Raw genomic sequence first — 17,415 nt, forward strand, 5'->3', positions numbered from 1 at the left:
TTTTTCCCACAATATATTTCTACCAGTAGCGTTGCAAAGGACCAAAATATATTTAAAGTCATAAGTAGATATGTCAAGTTTGTCAATAAGTCATAAATAAGTATATGTAATAAAACCCTAATAATCCCTAACCCCACTCTACATCCTAGCTATAGCTATTTTGAAATTAACCCATAAACCCATAGTTATAATCGTAAGCGTGAAGCGGTTAGGGTTGGGAGGTTTAAATTAAAGTCCCAAACGCTTTATAACAAATAAATTTATTTAAAAAAATAACCCGAGCGGTGGTCGTGGTAGTGGTCCGTTAAATTTTAAATTAGCCTGTCTGATTTCACTGACGTAGGTGGGTACTCCCCTGACGTGGCAAGGTGGTCATGCGAGCCCTGTGTTCGGACGCCGGGACGTCTCGGGAAGCGCCGAGGTCAGCTGGTGCGTGTAGCCGGGAAGCCTCTGGAGGGCCTCCTACTCTGCGGTCGGATCAGCAGGTCCCCCTGCCGCCGTAGTTTTAAGCCGTCTAATTGCACCCCAAACGGGGTGCAGGACGGGTAGAACTAACTAGTACTTAAAATCATTTGCTTATAGCAAATTTTAAAGATTTAGCTACACTTGGCTAGCATTGCCGATTTAAAAAATATTATTTAGACTTGCGCCGGCGCGTGAGAGGACACGGCACACGGCCGTGAACGCGACCGGCAGCGTCTATCCCTAAAGACGATCGAGCGCAGAGTGGAGCGCGGAGTGATGGCCGGTGGTATAAGAAGGGTAAAACTGCTGACATCGCCGTTCGGCGGAAAGTACAGTTGCGCACAGAAATGTTATGTTAATTTCTTAATTTCACATTATTTTAAATAATACTTTTGATTTAGATGCCTATAGTAACGTGCATCGTTACAATATACAATAAAAATAGCCATATCAAATGTATCGAAGGGGAACCTAACTATCTACTGTGAATATCTAATGGCTTTGTTAAATTAAAATTATAAACCTAGATTAATCCTACATTCCCTAAGCCAAACAAATATAAAACCTAGCCCTAACAGCTAAACTAACCAACTACTCTACCGATATATTTGCAAACTAGTATCCCGGGATACACATTTAATTTACTCGCGTAATTACTCGATGTGCAATGAGTAATCTCTAGTCTACAGCTAACTAAGACGAGTGAGGAAGCTCGATTTAGTATAGATCCTATTCCTCGTGTGCTGGCCAATATATCCACACAGGGGGTTGGGACAGCGGATATATAGCCGGAAAAGGGTAATATAAAAGTGAATATATAAATATATGGATACGGGATATTCGGACTAGAACCTGGCTTTTTTAAGAAGTCTAGTTGACAACCCAAATCGTCCAGATTCCAGGGGTAAAACCTGTCTTAATAAACGCAGGAACTGCCAGGTCCCACCTGGTATTTATCAAAAATCCGCAATTAGTGAACTAGGGCTGTAGTTGACACCGTTTGGTTACCCGCCCTATCTCTCTAACCACCCAGCACTGTGCTGAATTGGAACTTGTTCTGTCTACCCCATAATTTATATAAGAAAGCTATGAAATATGTCACAAAACTACTTTAGATTAATATATAAAGTCCTCCAACCAAGATCATTTCAGTGTTAAATATCACTAAAATAATCCAAATTAAAACACTAAATATATCAAACACAATTAAATCACAAATTAATAAATTACACTGAAAACTAAACAAGACTTTAAAAACGTTAATACTATTGATTTGTAACCTAAACTTCACCAATATATTCACATACATTAGCGCTTGTCTGAGCACAAATCAATAAACAAATAAAATAATTTAAATTCACTATGAATGGCACTATGAACAAAACAAACTTTACAATCTTAATAAGTCTATTGATCAATAGTTTAGACTTCACTTAGTACAATTTAAATACTAGCGCTTGTCTAATCCACAAACCAATAAACAATAAAACCCTCAAAATTTAACACAAATTAAATGAACTTCTCTAAAAACTATCAAATAAAACCCCACAACAAGTTACGTTATATTATGCTCCAACCCAAACTCTACCAGCATCATAAGATTCTAGCAAAGTCCAGGCCAGGTCACAACATAGGTAACCTAGATTAACCTAACCACCTACACTATTGAACCAGTTCCAACGGACTGCTGAAGGCCAAGAAAATGCTTGTGCAATTCCTTATAAACATCCCTACCATGCCATGACGCTTCCCCGCTATTCCCAGTTCCTTTGCCCTCATTGGTATACCTCAAACCAATGCTGAACTTCATAATCGCATACAAATTAAACCCTATTTACTAATTAAAATAAGGTCCAATTTGACCTACTTAATGGGTGTGGTTTAAAATATTATTATGACGGCTGTGGGTTGACACCTCAGTTTGTTTTAGGGTTCGTATCTCAAAAGGTAAAAACGGAAACCCCATAGGACCACCCGTACGTCCGTCTATCTGTCTGTCACAATCTACCTTCTCCAAAATTACTGGATTATTTAAATTCTAATTTAGCACTTGTGACTCAAAGTAGGACATGTATTGTAAACACTGAATTTTAAATATGGAGGTCGTTTTTGGGGAACAAATGAGAAAATTTAAAAATAAAGTTTTTCAAACTATATCGCGTTGCATATCAAACAAAAGAGTTCATTGCAAGAATCTTAAATATATTCCTTTTGTTATAATTTTAGGATAAATAGCTTAGATATTTCACTCACGTTTAATATAAAAAATAGATTGCCAAAAACCGCGCAATGTACGGAACCCCGGAACGCAAGCCCAACCCGCATATGGCCGTTCTATTCTAATCGTCTTTGTTTTTCTATATGAGCCATTTATTGTAGAGCTCCGCCCTTTCTTAATTCTTTATAATATGGTTCAGTTTTGCATAGAATATTTTAACCAAAACAAACATATCTCATTCATTTTTATGATGACGTGCGAAGTGTTAGTCGAAATTTGAACCTAGTACTTGAGCTAAGAGAACCAATCTAATTTTTTAGGCAATGTTTTATAATGCAAAAGCTTTATGACATTGAAATAAAGTTCAAATTATTTTATAAACAAGTATCTTAATAAATTGGTTTACTATAAATCACCACAGGCCCTTCAAAACTTTATCTAGAATTTCAGTCACTTCGGCTTATTTAAGATATGAGACGAAAAATAGCTGTTCCAATTACCGTGAGAATCAAGAATTAAATTTAGCCGATTTAAAAGTAGAATAATACTATGTTTACATATAATGATAACATGATAGATAGATTCTGGCATGTTACAATTTTATAAGTAAAGTGTCATTCAATAGAACTTGCTAACTATGTAAACAAAAGTTACTAGTAAATTGACATTCAGAGTCAATTTTAGTATGGCGGTTTGTTTAAACATAGTTAGCAAGTTATATTGAATGACACTTTAGGTAACTATGAAAGTGGATTTACTTTTAAAGTTACCTATTTAAGATTGCCGAATTTTCACCGGGAGTAATATATTTTTAACATGATTCCAATAACTCGAAAAATATTGGTGTCGGGTTTTCAAATGTTTTAGCTAACCTATCTATATTAATTTAGGTTTAAGAAACAATGTTATAGTGTTATGTTTATTTTTTCAATCCAAGGCAATATTTCATAAAAGTCTATCAAATCGTAGCACCAAAGTAACCCAGTTTTCTTTTTTCAAAATTAATTAAATATAAGTAGGGGAAACTGGGGAGGGTTGATCACCCCTTTTGTTTTTAGCATACATTTTCTTAACTATTTGTAGTATTTAAAACCTTTATAGACCATACAACTCAGAATTTATCTCTTCATTAATAGTTTGAATTAGAACAGATTTGTGCAATAAATTAGATCATTATTTAATGAAAACCCATACTGTTGACTTTTACCATGTGTCCCCTATGTAAGGAAGACTTGTTTACCCCTGGTCGGGAGCCTTGATCCTAGGGGGATCAAGTGACCCTGGTTCTTGGGACACATGGTAAACATATTTTTACCATGTCTCCCCATACCAGATTCTCATTGATTATATAACTCGGATCGCTATTAGCAATGCATCTATAATTTGTAAAATACACAGCAAACATATATATATTGCATCTTCCATGCTTTGAAGTTGTATTTCCGGTAATCAGATGTCTAAGCCGAAGGGATCAAGTCTTCCACATTTGGGGACACTTGGTAAAAAGATTTTAATTGGCAATGTCATATTTCGAGGGTAGTATGTACATTAATTTATTCACTTTATCTACAGAAAATTAATATATGAAGATATCAAACACATATTAATCCATAATCTTATACTTTTAAAAAACAATGTAATCGTATTATCCATAAAACAACATAGAATAGGGAATCAATTTTTGTACCAAAAAAAAAACAAAAATCTAAGTTATTAACATAAAATTTCTTGTAACAAGCTAATTTTTTAAAAGTTCTTATGAAGGTATTTTTAGCGTCAGATACCTACAGCAATTTTAATTTTTTTACCCATCACTGGTCGTTATTGTTTACTATAATAAATAAGTTTAGAAATTTACTGCTCACGTTTCGAGGACGGTGTTTGAGCTGCATAATCCTAAAATCCTTTCTATGGACCGTCGGTTCTATAGTACATAAGGTCGGAAATCCATTGAAATAGCATTTCATCCATAAAAACAAATATCGCCGGTTGAAAACCAAATATCGTTATAAGTGTTTTTTGTCGACCGAGTAACATCCTGTGTGTAAAACGTTTAACTTGATAAAAAAGACCAAGTACGGGTAGTTCTTAAAATGTTGATGTCAACTTTAGTCAGTCTTTTCAAAGGCCACGGGGATAATTCCGTTTTCGGAGTCGGTTGTATAATTAAAAACTGAATTATACGCCATTAAATTCCGTTTTAATAAACAATAATGAGTCAAAAACCTTGAAAGTTATCAGTGTTTCTCTGGTCGTACTTTCGCGGCATGATTTACTAAAGAAAAGAAAATATTTATGATAGCTCTCTGAATCATTTTGTAAGTAAATTTATTACAGTGTATACTTGATCGCTTTGGGGGTGACATGATCCCGGAATCATATCTCCCCTGAAGAAAAAGACAAAGTCTCCCCATACATAGTAAGATTATAATACGTGCCGTACTCGAAACCTGTGTTCGCGTATATCAATGTAATCCAAGTTAATCATCACTTCAATAAACAACAAATAAAATAACCACACTCACTAACATCATTTCCATCTCATATTATAAAATAAATCCAGTTAAAGCTTACCGAAAATTGAATATAGTACGCAGAAAATCTTTCACCGTCCGCCATTTTTGAACCACTGACTTTTCCGATACAGTGCCATGACAGAACGTGAAGTTAGGAACGAATGAATGAGTGTTACCAGCGCAAAAAATTGTATCTCGTTTGGTTTGATTAAAAATGAAGTTTACCAAGTGTCCCCTAGGGATCGACCCTCCCCACCCTCACCTACCTACGCCGTCGTACTCAATTTCAAGTACGTAGGACAATATACACGTGCCAAACGAACAGTTATATTATACATATACTCTATAACAGGCAATATTGGAACTATTTAGGGGACTCAGGTGGCCGCTGAAGCCAATTAAGAGTTCGGCCGGGCTCCAACACTGTGCGAGCCAATCTACCATAGTACTACAGTGCCGAATTGCCGGGTTGACAAATGCGACCCGAACTGAGATTTACAAAAAATCTGGAGAAAAATGTAGTCTATCAAGATAAATTAAGTTAAGTTCGCTATACGTTGTAAAAAGGTTTATTAAAAAAGACATAGGACACAAAGACACAATAGGAAAAAAACTAAAAGGACACAAAGGCAAACGCATGTTAAACGTCTACGTTTTGCCTAATTAGAAACCAAACTAGTCGAAATAATATAGTCAGTACCTATAGTATTTTTTTAAACTTGATGGGTAGGGTGACAAATGTCAACTCAATATACAGTGTGTAAGTCTAATACGGGCAATAAATTAAATCAGATATAGAATTTACCCGTCTAATCATGAATTAAGAAGTTTTTTTAAGTTACACTTAATTATGACCCCGTAATTATTTTTTTTCACATGTACCGAGCAGCAATGTACTGCAAACATTAAGAAACATAATATGGCATGACATTACGAGATAAGAGCTTTTTATTGTAACTGCCAACAAGCATTGACAGTTACTTTAAAAAGCTCGTATTCCGTAACTTGTGTGGTGTATTACATTGCGGGCCGAATTATTTTGTATGGTTAAAATTTTCATTGCATTTCTAAGTCAAATCTATCTCAATATACTTTTTAGGTCCTATGCTAACAACAGTTCAAATATTCGCCCGTATTGGATTTACACACTGTAGATATTTGCAAGAGTTGGCGTTTTATAAATTACAAATTAGAAATATGTAATGGAGATGACTCCTGTCACCCTACCCATCGAGTTTGAAAAATACTGCGAAGCGAGTGAGGTGCCATTAATGTAATATACATTACTAGCGACCCGCCCCGGCTTCGCACGGGTTAACAAATTATACATAAACCTTCCTCGTGAACCACTCTTCTATTAAAAAACCGCATCAAAATCCGTTGCGTAGTTTTAAAGATCTAAGCATAGGTACATAGGGACAGACAGACAGCGGGAAGCGACTTTGTTTTATACTATGTAGTGAAGTATGTTAGTCTATAGAGATAAGATAGATAATTCTTATTATTATTTTATTTATTTGTTAGCCTGTTGTGTCCCACTGCTGGGCAAAGGCCTCCCTCTCTTTCTTCCACGCGTCTCGTTCTAGGGCAATATTAGGTCAATCTTCCCGAAAGATCGTGACGCCATCTCCTTCGAGGTCTACCGTTACGCCGCACTATGTTCGGTGTCCACTCAGTAGTTTTCTTGGCCCACAAGTCGTTTGGCATACGGCAGATGTGTCCGGCCCAGTCCCATTTAAGCTTAGCGGCTGTCAGGGCTACGTCGGCTACTTTAGTTTTGGAGCGCAAGATGGAATTTCTGATTCCGTCAGTCAATTTGACACCGAGAATACTGCGCTCCATCGCTCTCTGGCAAACCTAAGCATTCTTAAAGCGGCAAAATAAATCATTTACCACAAATGTCCCTTCTAATTACATCAACAATCTATTGACTTGCCGAGTAGCTACCTTTTCGCCGCGTTGACGGCAAAGCTCCCGTAATCCCAGCTGTCATCGATCATAATCTACATTAACTTTCTAACAGTGATACGGCTGGGACCCGATCAGTTATTTAACGTGATTATTAGGCAGCGTAGCAATGGCGACGGTAAGTAATCTATTATCTAAATGCTAAATACGTTTCTTGGTATAAGTCTGAATAGGATATGTCAAAATATTAAGCTTTAAGGATGACTTACGTTAGACCGGGCCGACCGGGCCGTGTCCGGGCCGGAGCTTCCGGCTCTTACTTATCTATGACAGATGACAGGTGATCACGTGATGCTTTCTATTGAAAACGAAGCGCTGGTAGCTCCGGCCCGGACACGGCCCGGTCTAACGTCAGTCATCCTTTAGAGTCACACCCGCCGCCAAAAAGCCGCTCCCAAACAATCGAAGTTACACTCATCTTTTAAAACGACATGCTTAAAAAATGGGTACATAAAACTTTGGCATTAAACATTTACGTGACATAAGTAATTAATCTATATCTGGTTTTAGTTTTCATTGCTAAAAAATGTTATACGAAAAAATACAAAGCTAATAAAAAAATTGTATTCAGACATATGTATAGTGCGATATAAAATAGTAGAAATAAAATAAAATAGAACTAAAAAAAATCCAACTAAATTGTTGCCATGTTTAAGTATTTTACCTCAAAAATGTGACAGTTACGTAGGAAGTGGTCCCCTCAATAATTTTCTACATTTTTTGTCGGACTATACATAGCTATAATATATGTTACTTGAATTTTATGCCAAATTACTTTTATTTCAGACTATCTTTTTAAATTGAGAGTGTTATTTCAATTATATGGCCGCGGCTAGGTTCGTGAAATTTCGATTAAAACACTGCCTATAATAATGCATCTGACTATAAAATCGTCTGTAAGGACTGTATACAAAAGTACCGTCAGCACAGGCTGAGAGCTAGTTATATCCAAAAGTACCGTCAGCAGCCCCTCTGGTTAGCATACCGCCGACGCGCATATTCATCAGCCCCTACTTACCCACTACGGTATGCTAATGTACCTACAGTCAAGAGGGCTGTGTACTATCGGCGCCTACTTTCAACAGATTTATAATGGAGAATATTGTCGGTCGTCGATATTGCCTCGTGAACCGGTACAGTTAGTATCAAAAGTAACGTAAGTTTGTATGTCCTCGCGTTGTCCCGGCATTTTGCCACGGCTCATGGGAGCCTGGGGTCCGCTTGGCAACTAATCCCAGTAATTGGCGTGGGCACTAGTTTTACGAAAGCGACTGCCATCTGACCTTCCAACCCAGAGGGTAAACTAGGCCCGTATCGGGATTAGTCCAGTTTCCTCACGATGTTTTCCTTCACCGAAAAGCGACTGGTAAATATCAAATGATATTTCGTACATAAGTTCCGAAAAACTCATTGGCATGAGCCGGGGTTCGAACCCGCGACCTCCGGATTGCAAGTCGCACGCTCTTACCGCTAGGCCACCAGCGCTTCAATCAAAAGTAACGTAAGTAAAGTTCTCTAAAAGCTTAACGAAAATATACTAGTGGCTCTGTGAGCTGTAGACCTCGCGAACCCCCATGGCTCCGCCATTTTGAAAAATTACCAAAAACTGAACCGCCAAAAAAAGTATTCAATCATTGAACCTGCTCACAAAATTTCAAGAGAACACGGGCCTACCGCGAACCACGTTCGACGTGTTGCCTCTGTCGCACTTATAAATTCGTACGCAAGTACGTACTTAAGTACGAATTTACAAGTGCGACAGGCGCTGGCCCCTGTACAGTGCTCACAAATATCTGAACATGCCTCTATTACCAAGGCGCTAAAGTGCCTGCTCAAATATTGTTGAGCACACTGGTCGCTCTAATATTTATATACTAGCTTTTGCCCGTGACTTCGTCTGCGTGGAGTTAGTAATTTGGGTAGCTTATTTTTACCCAATCTTCTTTTTAACGATTCCCCATACAAACTTCCACCCCCCTTTTCACCCCCTTAAAAGGCCATTTCTGGGAAAAAACTACTCTGTGTCCTTCCCCGGGACTCAAACTATTTCCATACCAAATTTCAACTAAATCGGTTCAGCGGTTTAAGCGTGAAGAGGTAGACAGACAGACAGACAGACACACTTTCGCATTTATAATATTAGTATGGATTAGTATGGATTTGAAATGTTAAATCAGGCAACAAGGCCTATATTACAAATACCATACAGACTAACATATACATATATGCAATTATGCATAGCATATTATGATAAACTTAAAAACTAAACACTATTTAGGCGACAAAACGGCGTGGCTCCGTTCGTGGTCGTCGGATTCGGCAGATAATATCTGTAGCGACTGTACATAGATAGGTAAAGCGACAATAGATTGGCCAAGTCTGTGATCAACACCCTGATGAATATTCGAGAAGGCTCGACGGTGAACGGCCGAATATGCCTGCTCAGCCCTTGTTATTACCCCATCTTACTAGGGCTAGCATGACATTATCAATTGTCATGCCTGAGTTGCCTGACGAATTTACAATGGTCCCAAATCTAGAAAAGTGGGGAATAAGCAATTTATTTGGCTACAAAAAATCGTCCACAGGGAATTTAATTTAAAAATGCGTATTAGTAGTAATAAAAATAATTATTAAAATTACAATGTATGGAGAAGAAACCTGAAGTTTTCTTTTTCCTGAAAACCTAGCCGAAAACTAATTTTAAATTAAATTTATGAAAGCATATGAATAATGCTACCCGGGCGGTTTTTTTTATAAACAAGCGGCTGCGGAAATACGGAGCGATTGAATTTGGTATAATTTACTTGTGATTCCTTAATTAGAGAAAAGTGAGATATTGCTACAAATATTCGCAAAAAAAATGCAAAAAAGGAATTTATAGAAGATATTTCTAAATTATTATACATAAACTAAATATAAGGTAGGTAACCTAGTAAATATTCAGTTCACGCTTGATCCAAGAAAAGCATCGTTATTTAAAAAAACGACTGCTACGCTATTTGTAATTGTTCGGTATTAAAACCTTCTCCGTTTAGACATTAAAAAGAATGTGACTTTTCTATTTTAGATTTTGCATAAAACATGTATTCGTTATTAATAAATAAGAAACCAAGATAAATACGTGTTTAAATAAATATACACAACCACATAATACATAATCCATTTCATTTTTGGTCCTACATGAGCCGACAGTGCATACATAAGAATATTTCGTGCCGAAATACGTAACAACAGTTACACACATAATGACGGACACGGAAGAATATAAAACGTTAAAAAGTACAAGAAGTATAATAAAAGGTAAGGTGACCAGAATCGTAAACTACGTTACTGGATTGGATTCATCCGACAAAGACAGTTTGAACATAGAGGAGATAAAGTTGCGATGTGCCGACTTATCTACACAGATGGAGAAGTTCGATCAAGTTCAGCAGGCAATTGAGCTCTTAGAACAAGACGAGAAGAAAGCCGACGAGGAACGATCGATCATGGAGTCCAGATATTACCATACTAGAGCGCTCATTAACAAATTGTTGGAGAAAAAAGAAGAGGACGTCAAGGCAAAAAGTCAACCTGTGTACAAACTCCCAAAATTAGAGCTTCCGACATACAGCGGTGACATACGCGAGTGGCCTGCGTTTAAAAACCTGTTCCAGTGTGCCATGGACGGAGGAAACGTGCCGGAGCTGCAACGCATGCAGTATCTGAAGAGCTGCTTGAAGGGCGAAGCTGCGGGTTTGGTTAACTCCCTTCTTATTCTCGACGGAATTTCAGTAAAGCTATGAGTATACTAGAAAACAGGTATGAAAACCAAACTATTATTGTAAACTTTCACTTAAAAAGCTTTATGAGTTTTCCTATACTTAACAGATCTAACATAAAAGAGTTCTTAAATGTATTACAACAGAGTCTAGATTCTCTAAGTGCTTTAAACCTGCCAGTGCAGCAATGGGATGTACTTTTAGTTTATATAATTACTCAGAAGTTAGACAATTCTCTGAGGGCGGCATGGGAGTTGACAAGGAAAGAGACATCTATTCCTACAATAAAAGAGCTTTTAGATTTCCTTAAGCTGCGTGCAACAGCATTCGAGCTTATGAATGATAATAAATCTGACAAGTTACCTCAATCCAAATCAACCCCCAAGCTCGTACACGTATCTACATCTGATGATTGTAATGACATATGTACTCTTTGCCAAGGGCAACATAATATAGATAAATGTGTACAATTTTTGGAAATGTCAGTTGACAAACGCATAAACTACATAAAATCCAAGTTTTTGTGCTACAATTGCTTACAGCCTTACACTGCCAAACATAAATGCTCCAAAAGGTCGTGCTCTACATGTCACGGTAAGCATCATAGTTTGATTCACCTAGCTAACCCTCCTCCTAAACGCGCTAACATTGCTATCGCTACAGAATCTACAGCTCAACAGCAGCAACAGTCAGCTACGACTTCAATGCAACAGCATTCCCTGCAACAGCAGACACAGCAACAGTTGACACAGCAACAGCTAACACAGCAACAGCTTGCACAGCAACAGCTACCACAGCAACAGCTGACACACAATATACATACCTTAACGCAACCGACAACTGTAAATGACGTTACACATACACAATGTCAAAAAAATATAATGGCGCCTACTGCAATGCATGTGGTAAACACTAGTAAACAGATTCTTTTGTCTACAGCGATAATAAATATACAAGATGAGACAGGAACGTGGCATCCTGCGCGTGTCTTGTTGGACAATGGAAGTGAAATCCATATGGTTGCTCACAGGCTTCTCAAGAGGATGAACAGTAAGCTTTATCACGATAACCACCATATATTCGGCGTTGGCGTGACAGGTAAGCAAACGCAATTATGTATGAAAGCGAACATAGCTTCTAGACATTCTGACTTTTCAACGAGTCTTGAATTTATCGTCATGGAAAAAATAACCCTTCCACTACCGCATCTACACATAAACACAAGTACATGGAACATACCTGCAAAAATTAACAAATTGCTTGCAGACCCTACATTTTACGAACCTGACGAGATAGACCTTCTTATAGGAGCTGAATATTTCTATTCGTTGTTGCTGAATAATAAGATTAGCCTTGGACCCAACAAACCTTTACTGATCGAAACCGTCTTTGGATGGGTCGTTGGAGGTCCTCTCAAAGAATGTATATCGGGCACACATAAGACACATAGCGCTCATATCGCTTTACATATTGTTGACTCGCCTACGACTGATGATTTATTAGTTAGGTTTTGGCAGCAGGAAGAGGTAAGTCCTAAGGTCGTGTTTACACCAGAGCAAAAATATTGCGAACAGTTATTTCTTGACACAACAGTGCAAGCTGAGACTGGACATTTCGTAGTCGAAATGCCTATACAAAACGAAAAGGTTCAAGATTTAGGTAATTCGTTTCAAAAAGCCTATCGATGTTTATTAAGTCTTGAGTCTAAGTTTCAAAAAGACCCCACGCTCTACACATTATACAAAGCGTTCATTTATGAATATATTGAGCTAGGTCATGCTGAGTATATTGATGATTTTCAACACACACAACTGCCACAGTGCTTTTTGCCACATTTAGGTATTTTAAGGCCAGAAAGTCGCTCTACAAAATTAAGGACGGTTTTCAACGCGAGTAGCAAGACGTCATCGGGCTTGTCTCTCAATGACATAATGTTAGACGGACCGAACATATACAACGATGTACTTGACATAATACTCCGATTTCGAATGTACAAATATGCGTTCATTTGCGACATAGTCAAAATGTTTAGGACTATCTTGGTCAAAGAAGAGCAAAGGCCGCTACAAAGAATTTTATGGCGAGATTCGAAGTCAGACCCTTTAAAATGCATTCAGTTAAAGACTGTAACATACGGTACAAAATGCGCGCCTTATCTAGCATGCCGGACTCTGCGCATGTTGGCTGGACAACATAAAGAAGAATATCCAGAAGCCGCCGACATAATCGAGTCTGAATGTTACATGGACGACTTCCTATCTGGAGCGGACACTCTTGACCAGGCGCAACGAGTTTGTAGTCAACTCATAGAAGTTTTACAGAAGGGAAACTTCGTTCTACACAAATGGACTACAAACGACCCGCAAATACTTACAAATGCTATTCCTACAAATGATGACACTGACACATATGATTTTACCCCTAGCGCAGCTGTCAAGACGTTGGGAGTGAAGTGGTTACCACAAAGCGACGCGCTTACTACAGCTATTCCAGAGCTACAACAGTTCGAGCTTACTAAACGGAATATACTGTCTGCAATAGCAAAAATATATGATCCTATTGGCATACTAGCGCCAACGGTTATTATAGCGAAGATCCTCATGCAAGACATTTGGAAAGCCAAGATAGATTGGGACATGGTCATTCCAGAAGACCTACAAAGAACTTGGCTAGAGTTTCAAGCTAATTTACCCGAGCTCAAAAACATTAAAGTCCCTAGATATTATTTCTCAGATATACCAACATGGATAACCTTGATAGGGTTCAGTGATGCTTCTGTGAAAGCCTTCGGTGCTGTTGTTTATTTCAGAGCTACATATCCTAACAAAGAACCCACCTGTAGTCTTATTATGGCGAAGACAAGAGTCACTCCAATTTGTGTTCAATCATTGCCAAGACTTGAACTATCTGGATGCTTATTGTTAGCACACCTAGTTGACAAGCTGAGAAGAGCATTCAAAGACAAATTCAAAATACATGACATTGTATTATTTACAGATTCACAGATTGTGTTACACTGGATTAAGTCACCATACAAAAAACTTCACACATTTGTGTCTCATAGACTTATGGAGATTATAGAATTGACTAAGTCCGAGATGTGGAATTACGTCAATACAAAAGAGAACGCTGCTGATTTACTCACACGAGGAGTTTACCCACAGAACTTACAGAGCAACTCACTCTGGTGGAACGGTCCAGATTGGCTACTTCAAGATCCTAGTACATGGCCAATGACATCATCCCCTGTGATTACTGACGATGAGCAGAAGATTGAAGTGATCGAGCCACGCACCGCTCACACTGTGTGTACTCAACAAAATATACAGGATGATTTCTATACATACTTTCAGAAACATTCGAATTTTAACAAACTGACTAGAGTATTAGCTTACATGTTTAGGTTTATAAATAACTTACGTAATTTGACTAAAGTTGTGTCTTTTCTGACAACACAAGAACTGAAAAGTGCACATAACTTCATAATTAAAACGATTCAACGTGTACATTTCTCTAAGGAGTACCAAGAGTTACACACATTGAAATCACATATTATACAGTCCACAAATAATACAAACATTAACTCGAATAGTACTACTAGTGAGAATAAACACACTGACGTTCGAAGCTTACACACTTACAAGTCAAGCCCCCTACGTAAGCTCAACCCTTTTCTTGACGACGATAATATTATTCGTACGGGTGGTCGTATTCAAAATTCTAACATACCTTACAGTCAAGCACACCCGATAGTGTTACCCGGTAAAGAACACGTGACAACTCTGTTAATTGAACAGTTTCACCTTCGTTTGTTGCACATAGGCATACAAGGCACGCTTTTCGGACTAAGGTTAAAATATTGGCCAATTAACGGTCGTATGGAAGTCAGAAAAGTCATACATAGATGCGTTCGCTGTGTCAGATACAATGCTGAAGCCTGTGAGCAGCAGATGGCTAGCTTACCCGCTCCAAGAGTCACTTTAACACGAGCTTTCTTACATGTTGGTGTTGATTTTAGCGGAGCAGTATATATTCGAAATTCTATGCTTCGAAATTGTAAGTACACTAAAGGATATATATGCTTGTTTATATGTCTGTCAACTAAGGCAATACACCTAGAGCTAGTTACTGAATTGTCTACACAAGCCTTTATTTGCGCCTTAAAACGATTTATTAGTCGAAGAGGTTACTGTACGCATTTGTACTCGGATAATGCTACAAATTTTAAAGGAGCAAATAACGAGCTTCATGAATTGTATCAGTTATTTAAAAATGATACTTCATATAGTCAAGTTATAGACTATTGTAATGTCAGTTCCATAGAGTGGAAATTCACAATTCCTCTCGCCAGCCACATGGGTGGAATTTACGAGGCTGGAATTAAGTCTGTTAAAAGTTTATTAAAAAGATATTTAGGTAATGTCAGAATGACTTATGAATTTTTTTACACAGTTCTTGTTCAGATTGAAGGTATTCTGAACTCAAGGCCTTTGTGCTCAGTTTTTGACATTCCTGATAATGACAATATTGTTTGCCTAACACCGGCTCACTTCTTGATTGGTTCTCCAATTTCAGATATTCCTGAGCCTAGTATTGTTGATAAAGCAGAAAATAGATTAAATATGTTTCAAAAAATTACTCAAATAAAACAAAAGTTTTGGGTACAGTTTTATAATAATTATTTAAGTGAGCTGCAACCAAGAAACAAGTGGCTGCAGAGAAGGACCAATTTAGATATTGGACAAATTGTTTTATTGAAAGACGAAGCTACTCCACCTGCTTGTTGGCCGCTGGGTAAAATAATATCTATTAATAAAAACACATCTGATAATTTAGTACGGTCAGTCCAAGTTACAACCCAGAAAGGTGTTTTCATTAGGCCAATAAACAAAATTATTTTGTTACCTATTAATTAGCTAGAATAGCTAGATATTTTAGTTCATTTTGTGTTAAAAGGGCCGAGAATGTTCGGTATTAAAACCTTCTCCGTTTAGACATTAAAAAGAATGTGACTTTTCTATTTTAGATTTTGCATAAAACATGTATTCGTTATTAATAAATAAGAAACCAAGATAAATACGTGTTTAAATAAATATACACAACCACATAATACATAATCCATTTCAGTAATTAGTAATTACTGTTGACAGGTAGTATAAAGTTAAGAGGCAACAGGAGTGGTCATTTCTCCATACAAACGTACTCGACTGTTTCCTCCGTGGGGTTTGAAGCTAGAGCAATGATTTTTTCAACACAAATTAATATTTTCAATACCTTTGTCGGACCGTTTTGATTTTTTTGATATTTTTGTTTTTTAAGGCGCTAGAGCCCTTCAAAAATGGCCAAAATGGCCTAATTGACTATGCCGCAATGAGAGGCGTGGTATTCAAAACTGATATTAATTAGCCAAAAAAGCAAAACGGTCCGACACAGATAATTTCATAATCATTTAGATTTCCAAATTTGGTTACGATTGGTTAAGTTTTGGAGGAGGAAACACTCGAGTACGAAACCTCGATTTTTGAGATTTTTACGCAGGATTTTTCGCCTTGTCCTTATCGCACTAGTTTTAGGAGCCGCTTCCGTTAGCGAGACGGGTATATTTACCTAAAATATTTAAATCTCAGCTCCTGTTTCGTCTTAAGAATGAAACGAAAGAATAACAGTTCTTCATGCCATGCCTATTTCCATATTTCCTGCATTCAAATGGTTTCAAAGGTTTCTTAGGTATATCAAAATTCCAAATAGTCTCGGAGGACGGTACCATCTTTCTTATATCATAAACTTATTCAAAACTTAAAGTAAATCAAAACACCCCAAGCGCCCATCCTGAATAAACAACCCAAAAATCCAAGGAAGAAAACGAAGGAAGATGGATGGACAATCGTCGTATTGTCAGGCTACGGCACATGTAGATTACTTCCCCTGGATTCTGTATTCGGAAGTTATCGTGGTGACTTCAGGTTGAATGACACTCACCACACTTATATTCTAAAATTTCAGTTCAGCAGTAATAGGTAACTTCACTTGCAAATTTTGTATTTAAGTAGAATTATATGCCTAAATTGACCTTTGGCAGCGTCTATTTACTTAATTAGCAATTCATTGCGAGTATTAGTTTTACCTGGTGACAAATCGTCGCTATACTTACTCAACCTCATATCTGCAACAATCATTTGATGGAAATGTCGCTTTTCTTTCATTCGGAATACGGGTGTTTTTGTCATCAAATGAGTGTTGCAGATACGAAGTTGAGTAAGTATCGCGGCGAAATATGGTACGATCTACGCGTACGCAAGAATTATTTGACATTTGTCAGATATTTAATATTATGAACACTCGGGTTCATTAGGCTTCACATTTTTACCATAGCAAGCGTAAAAATATGAAGCCCGAGTGTAGTTAGTGCCACCAATAGCAAAAAGAGCCTTAGCTAACTTTGCACAGTTTGCACCAACTTTAACGTGACAAAATGTAAAAAAAA

The sequence above is a fragment of the Cydia amplana genome, chromosome 15, assembly GCF_948474715.1.
Source record: "Cydia amplana chromosome 15, ilCydAmpl1.1, whole genome shotgun sequence".
NCBI lineage: Eukaryota > Metazoa > Arthropoda > Insecta > Lepidoptera > Tortricidae > Cydia > Cydia amplana.